Below are 5,671 nucleotides of genomic sequence, written 5' to 3' on the forward strand. Positions count from 1 at the left end.
ACTGTATGAGTAACTGTACATACAGGAGAAGAGCATAGCCACTGTGATGTCATCGATTGGTTGTGGACTAAGAAACTGTTCATTAGAAACAGATTAATAAAAAACACAAAAACTGAAGCAGGCAGACTTTTTGGATGAGGTGTGTTCAGTGTTGGGGAGTAACGCTGCTGCTGATACAACCAAATTTCCCCTGGTGGGACAATTAAAGGATTATTCTCTTCTTTTCTAATGGAGTACATGTGCCGCCGTTACGTATTTGAAATGCAAAATATGAGAAACTGTTCTCTGTTACAGTTACCATTTAAAAAGGTGGTATTTAGAATACAGTTACTTTGTTGAAATAAAGGGATTACACGGCGGTCTTTTCCTGTTTCATATGTTCGGCTCTGCTCTCTCTGTTTCTGGTAATTCCTCGCCGCTGGAAACCCAAACAAAAGAGGCTCAAATGCCTGAGTCTCAATCTCGCGGCCCATGTCACCTCTACTTGCAGCCGCATAATGATGAGAAGAATTATTTTAAAAATTTACTGTTCAAAAAAAGGTTTAGTATGAAGGCAACAGGCTGAGTGTTACAGGCATCGCCTTAAAGCATGTAGCCTCATGGGCAGTGTAGTCCGTGCTGCTTATGTGTCTGTGAGCGGGGAGGGAGAGAAAGGAAAAGTACGAGCTGTCACCGAGCAGAAACGGGAGCTGGAAGCATGTAAATATAATAATAACCACTGCAGCCAAACAGAGGGCCCAGCTGTAAGTAAGCTATTAAGACTCGACTGTACACCGTGTTTGTGTTTTCCTCCAAAAACAATAAGTCCCCGTTGCAGCAGCCTTTCAACGCCTCTCTCTGTCTCTGCTAGCAAAGTTGACCCAGACAACAAAGTAAAGCTAGTTTTCAGCTACGAGCCCGACACGAACCCGACGTATTAGCCAGAGGTCCCTTTACTACGGTTCGGAGCCGCGGACCTGTTTTATATACGCGAGGAATAGTTTTCTACACCAGATCGCTGCAAAAAGTGCAGCCTTACCTAATGTCCACCTACTGTTACTCATTTATGTTAAGATTTAAACATCTAGCTGGTGTTGGTGTGGAGAGTAACCTTCAGTAATAGTAATAAATCACACAGCAATAGGACATTCATGTAGTTGTAATTGTAAAAAAGCATGACACAGTGGAATCCCGACTTTAATACGAAATTAATTCGTTCCTGAGGGTCTTTCGTAAGTCGAAGCACCCATCGCGCCTTTTGAGTGAACGATAGGCTACAGGCTAATTGCTAACTGCAACAACAACACGTTGTTCAAGTGGAACAGCGAAGCTCAAGTACGAAAGCCAAGGGGGTTGTCACATGATTCGGAAGGCATTGTGGGCTCAGCCAATAAGAGCTAGCGGATTTCATTACGCGGGCATTTTGCCGTAACACGGGCAGAAATATTGCCGTTAAGTGCCTTCGTAACTTGAATTTTTCGTTAAATGGGGTCTTCGTAAGTCGGGGTTCCACTGTATATATATTATGTAATCCAAAGTATTCAGAATACGTTACTCTCATTGAGTAACGTAACGGAATAAGTTACAAAATACATTTTGGGGCATGTAATCTGTAGTGGAATACATTTTAAAAGTAACCTGGGTGTACCATGCAGAAATTTAAATTTCTGTCCATTTTGACATGCTCAAACTTCGTTGAATGGCATCACTGGAAGAAGCTGAATTCTGGTCATTATCTCCAGCACTGAAATGTAATGGTAGAGTTGGTAAGTGCCCATGTGTTTGGTTTCAGAACCATTATTCATGATTTGCTAAGCAAATTTTACACGATTGTCAAAAACAGGTCAAACTGGGCTGCAATCAGTGGCAGGTAAATGTTGCTCAGCTGCCACTGACGCTGGAATTAAAACAGACCTTCAATCAGCTTTGCTACTATGGAACAAATGTTTTGCCTTCACCTCCTTTCATATTTATTCCAGACTTTTCCAAACATGGTGCATATTATCAGTCGTATCACTTTTCCATGTTTGCCTACCAAAGCCCTGCAGGAAGAATCAAATAGTCCTATAACTTGTGAAATCCCCATCGAACTGCAAACATATTGATGTGTCTCTGGACACAGACCTGGATGATGAATAAAACTGATTTTAGGGCAGGTTTGCCTCGAGCTAAAGAAAAATAACAAATATGGCTCAATGCAAATACTCTAGTCAAACAGAGCAAACGCTGGAAACATGATGCCATGTTAGATGAATAAAGAGATCATGTTCTCTGGTTAAAACACCATACGCTACTTTCAGAACTATAGTTCTGTAAAACGATAAATAAAAAATAAATGATTGCTTTGTGTAATGAATGTAGAAACTCCACTAGATGCACCTGAAGGACTAAATGTGTGTATTGTCATAGTCCTTTTTGTTGTATTCTGTAAGTCTCCTGGTTTCCTGCTCTTCGGCCAGCTCATGTTGCTCATCAGCCTCATCAATAACCAGCACTTAAGGACCAGCTCCAGCACCCAGTCTCTGTCTGCATCTCCAGAGTGGTCATAAAGCTCCTTTATGACTCTCCTATGTCCCTGTAAACTCTCCAGCCTAATGTCCTTGTTTTCCTGCTTTCCAGTGCAGTTCACCTCTGATCCACTTACCTGTCTCTGCTGAACTGGTCTGTTCCACTTGGACTCCTTTACTGGAATACTCACTGACCTCAGCTGGTGCCACAGAGCAAACCAGTGGCTGGTGTCCTTGCTAGTCTCAAAACATTTGTTGGAACATCTCTGTAGGTCAGTCCAGATGATCTTAACTGACTCATCTTTGACTAACCTACCTCCCCTGCCTCTTCTCTCTCCCAGTAACCTGATCAGTCTCCTTGTTGCCATGGTCTCCTGTGGAAGTTTCCCTCAAAGTCAACAAGTCTGTGAAACTCTGCCGTGGCCTTAGAGTCCATTATCACCACATCAGCCTTTGACATGTATATAGAAAAAGTAGTTTTATAGTCTTAATGAGATACATTCATTTACTTTCATGAACCTTTATAAAAAGCCTTTACTGTGGAGGTGTCTCAGTGTCACACTTGATATTCTGTAGGAGGTCAAACATCACTGTGTGGAACATCACATCAGTGTTGTTTCTTTCCTGTATCACACCAACAGCACGCAGTCATCTGACCTGAATGTGTTGTGAATGAAACCTGCAGTGCCCAAAGGCAGCTTTAGACTTTATTGCCACTGAACTATTGACCCGGCTGTTCGAGCTTTCCCCCCCATTTCCTTATTAACATTAACATTCCTGTTTAAGTCTCACCAATAAACTCAAGGACACAACACCTGAACTAACTAAAGGATGCAACCTTCCCCTCTCCATCTGAAGGAGCTGTAGGAAGAAAACAGATCAATGTGCTTGCTAACCTCCATTACTTTAACTGCAAAAAGACAGCAACTTCTCCGACCTATGCCATGCTTTCCACCCAGGGTGTATTTTTGTTGTCTTCCATACATTTGACCTTCTGACTCTGTGGATGTTTTATTTCTCAAAGCTGTTTCTCTGTTAACTCAAAGCAAGAGTTAGCAAAGAATTTCTGAATAGGGCAAACCATAAACTGTGCATATAAAAGATGATCAACCAGCATGCTGATAACTGCTGGTAACTGCTGCATTTTGGCCCCACGTCTTGAAGCTTTAACATTTGTAAGTTGGCAGCTGCCATGTCAGGATTTTTGGATCCAAAAGAGAGAATAAGTAAAAGCCTAATAAAATAATAGATTTTTACTCTAGTGACACCTGAAGGACACACTGCTCCTTATAGCAAACCACATTATTTACTGGATATCCCCCCAAAATGGTGCAAAGGGAACAAACCCTGCAAATACAAAATCGAACAAAGCTCCCAGATTGAAGGACCTGAAGCTTAAATTCTTTCTAATGGCCAGTAGAGGGCGCATCGTCTGGTAGCAAAAGCAAAAACCTCATCCTCGAAACAGTGATATAGCACGGTATGCATTAAGACATTACTAACTTGTGATTGGTAAGTCTTTGCCACATGATTAGAAACCTGGACTCAAAAATCTGACTTTGCAAACAAATAGTTGAGATCCTGCTGTCAGTCTTCTACAGGCTACTGTGGCTACAATGTAGCTGCCATGGCCAGTGTGTGAATGTGTGAATGACTGAATGTAGTGTAAAGTGCTCTGGGGTCCTTAGGGACTGAGTAAAGCGCTATACAAATGCAGGCCATTTTACAGTCTATGGGTTACAGCTGTTTAACAGTTTCTTACATAACCAACATGGACCAATATGAAGTTTTACTGTGTGTTTGTTACTGCGGCTAAACTTTGGGACTGTTGTCCTGATAAAATTAGATACTGATGGTTGATCTTTTCATGATGTTGAATTAAAATCTGAGTTTACTGATTATTTATTGATTTAACATCTTCTACTTGAAGTTGTATCACTGGCAGGTGTTACACAAGCTTTAGCTTCAGCCCACATTTCTTTAAGATTCTCATTTGATTTCTTGTGATGAATAAAGATAAACTACCACACAGTGACCGTTGCAGGTGAAGAGTGTGCAGCTTCTCACGTGACCTTTATGAGCCTGGGTGCTTCATATAGCTGTACTTTGATCACAGGCTCAATGCTCAAAATGAATGGAAAGCATGAAAGTCAGTGATTACTTTCTCTTAAACGTGTTTTACAGGTTTGGAATACCTCATACTCTCATCTGTTAGATAAGATTATCATCAGGGAAATCATACGAATTTCTGCAGTACGTGTGTGGAAATTCTGCATAACTTCAAGTCACAGAGATTGTTTCAGAAATGGCGGCTTTGGTCTGCGTGGTTCTTTTATTTTGAAGTTGGCCAGATCCACTTTCCCTTTCCTGTGCCTGACTTATTAGGTGCTCTGTACAGCTTGAAATGGCATCACAAAAACACAGGCCTGGCTCTGTTTTACCTCCAGTGGAAACTGTGGAGCCAGAATGAAGTAACAACGGACTCGTGTTGTTCCTTACATATGCTAATGTGGATTACTCAGTTAAAACAAGGCTATTTGACAACACTAGTAGTATGTACGGCAAGCTCCTTTGAACACTAGTAGTAGTTTAAACTTGGCTAGTTACGTGTTAACTTTCAACAAGGCACATCTATTAAATGCAAACTATTCCAGGTGACGTCCCCATTCATTTTTATGGTATGTACTTACCTTTGTCCTGACTTTTTGATATGTTTTATATTGAACATGTATTTGAGCTCCTGAAGTTTGTGTAAAACCCTGGAAATGCAACTATATCAAATCACTGGTCTGAATCTGACTTCACTGTTTAAGCGGAAGGACGCAGATGGATGGAAGGATTGATTTAATAGAGTTTTTACTATGGCACACACATTTTATGAAGCTGTGTATCCTGTTAATTAAACTGTCATAGAAAACACATCATCACTTTGACAAATACAAGCAGCCAGCAGTGCACGTAATTAGTCCAGAGGCAGAATCGTATCTTGTTTCTGCTGGAGCAGCCAACACTATCTGTGTTATTTCATTTGCTTTTGTTTAATGTAATTTTGTGATTTTTTTTTTTAAATTGTTCCCATTGTTCTGTTTCCTTTTCTCCTCAGACATCAGCCCACACAATGCCAGATGTTCCTGTAATCTGCTTTATCTGACGTCCGTGGAGCTGCACGCTGTGGAACACGGCAG

The sequence above is a fragment of the Diplotaxodon limnothrissa genome, linkage group LG15 (assembly GCF_057381915.1).
Source record: "Diplotaxodon limnothrissa isolate DT_005_m linkage group LG15, D_limnothrissa_male_GT1.1, whole genome shotgun sequence".
Taxonomy (NCBI): domain Eukaryota; kingdom Metazoa; phylum Chordata; class Actinopteri; order Cichliformes; family Cichlidae; genus Diplotaxodon; species Diplotaxodon limnothrissa.